At 41.7% G+C, this 2566-nt stretch overlaps 1 non-coding gene across 1 annotated transcript; it reads left to right on the forward strand.

Annotated features, from left to right (window-relative positions):
- Window positions 1–2482: 2482 nt before the first annotated feature.
- On the forward strand, window positions 2483–2566 carry Trnal-cag (transfer RNA leucine (anticodon CAG)). The gene has a single exon. It is a non-coding gene; the product is annotated as a tRNA-Leu (tRNA).

Raw genomic sequence — 2566 nt, forward strand, 5'->3', positions numbered from 1 at the left:
CGCTATTCCTCAATTTCCCTAAACATTTTTGTACTTCTTCCATCAAATCAGCTGAAGCACTTGTTGTGTTATGTATAGTTTCTTCGCAGTCACGTTAGTTGTACGAATGTTTTTCTTACCGACATCTATCATTACCATTTTTAGAAATGTCCATTCACTTTCAACTGAACTTCCTACTGAGCCATTCATTATGTCAGTATCTACAGTCTGTGAGAAAGTCGAGCACACCTCTTCATTCGTCAGTACCTCCGCATTTCACGTCTTTGCTTATTGATTATTCCTGAATGTTCTCTTAATCTTCAGCCTACTTTTAATTATTTCTAAGTTGTGAACTGAATCTATATTTGCTCCTGGGTACATCTTAGAGTCCACTATGTGAATTCGGAATCTCCTCCTACTCATTATGTGATCGATCTTAGGGCCTCCTGTATCTCTTGCCCATTTCCAAGTACACCTCCTCCTCTTGTGATTCTTGAACAGAATTAGCTGAATTTCGTTGTAGAACTCTATTAGTCTTTCCTCTCTCATGTTTCTATTACTAAGCCCATATTGTCCCATAACCCTTTCTCCTGCTCTCTCCCCTACAATCGCATTCAAATCTCCAATCACTACTAGATTTCCATCTGCCTTTACAAATTGAATTACTTGTTCAGTGTCATCACATACTTTTCCCTATCTCTTTCACGTCAGCTTGCAACATTGGCATGTATACCTGAACAATTGTTGTTGGTTTGTTGTCGACTCTGATGAGAGCATCCCTTTCACCGAACTGTTCACAGTAACTCACTGCTGAACTACCTTCGTATTCATAATGAGTCCTACTCCGTTATACCCTTTCTGGTGCTGTTGGTGTTACCGTATACTCATCTGACCAAAATCCTTATCCTCGTTCACTTCACTTACCCTACACTATATCTTGAAAGGGCCTTAGTATTTTGATTTTCAGACTTGTTACCTCCTACCATGTTCAGTCTCCTAACATCCCACACACTGTCTCGCATAACCTTATCATTTCGTTAGTAGTTCAACCTTTCTCTTATGGCCATTCTGCCTTGTTAGTCCCCTCTTGGAGATCCAAATGAGGCACAAGTCCGAAATCTTTTGCCAAAGGAGACATCATCATCACACTTTTTCAATTACAGTCCCCCGTCTTATGGATACACCTTATGTGTCTTTATTGCTGTGGTTTCCATTACCTTCTCTATTCTCCTACTTTTCATCGTTACTGATCTTCCGTCTTTTAGGGGCAGTTTCCCTCCTCTGTGCCAAGATTCTGAACTGAAACTCTGATCGCTCTCTGCTCTTCTTGAAAAGACATTTGGCGGAATGGGGGTAGGGGGTATTCTTATGCCCGAAGTCTTCGGTCGCCATTGCTGATGATCTTTATTCAATATTCAAGCAGTGGCGCGGCTCTAACCCATCACAGAGAAAGTTTTGATTACTCATCAAAAACGATTTCCCTAGACCATGTGATTCGAAGTCGGGTGTTGCAATTTGTGTGGACTGGTAAGGTAAGCAAAAAGGAGCTTCTCTGCAGAATCGGCTAGACAAGGGACATACACAAAACACTAACAGGAAGAAGGGATAAGTTAACAGGACATCTGTCAAGACATCAGGGAATGACCTCCATAGCACTAGAGGGAAGTGTAGAGGGTAACAATTATAAAGGGTGACAAGGATTCGAATACATCAAGCAAATAATTGAGGACATAGGTTGCAATTGCTACTCTCATATGAAAAGGTTGGCACAGGAAAGGAATAGGTGGCGGACCACATCAAATCAATCGCAAGACTGATGAATGAACAAAAGTTTATTACACAAAGTCTTTCGCTTCTAGACCTCATCTTTTGTGTCCGCAGTGTATAATGAACTAAACTTTTTTCCTCATGAGTAATAATAATAATCATAATAACAATAATATTAGTAATAGCAATCAGAACAACATGTATACCAGACTGCATGTTTTTGCCTCTGAACAATTGTATGTACACTCAAAGATCCCCTCCATTTACAGCCCATTATCTTCTTTCAGTTTTATTTTTGCATGCAGAATTTTGTTTGCAATCCTGTACATGATTTAATCTGAAGTGAGAATAACAGAAATTTATTTGCGTCTGTGGTGATATCTTTTTCGAGATCTCTATAAAGAAGCAAACTTAATAACTTGCACATGAAAACGCATTTCAAGTGAAAATGCCGCTTTTCAAGAGATTCGAATCTGCACACTAGCTGTAAAAAGCAGTTAGCCTAGACTCGAACCACGTCACGTCGCTGGACTGCCTCTTGCAGTATTTACGCCCAGAGTTGTGCAACACCAGAGCACAGCGCAGTGGTCGCTGAGCGACAGACTGCTCATTGTGACTGCCACACACGCTAACGCTGACCTCGGAACTCGCTCTGCTGTTGCAACTCATTTTCTCGCCTACTTGTCGAAAGCGGAATGTGGGGGAGAAACTGTCGCACATTACATTTTAAGCGGCTGTCAGGGTGGCCGAGCGGTCCAAGGCGCTGCGTTCAGGTCGCAGTCCACTTCTGTGGGCGTGGGTTCGAATCCCACTCCTGACA

The sequence above is a fragment of the Schistocerca nitens genome, chromosome 4 (genome assembly GCF_023898315.1).
Source record: "Schistocerca nitens isolate TAMUIC-IGC-003100 chromosome 4, iqSchNite1.1, whole genome shotgun sequence".
NCBI classification, from domain to species: Eukaryota; Metazoa; Arthropoda; class Insecta; order Orthoptera; family Acrididae; genus Schistocerca; species Schistocerca nitens.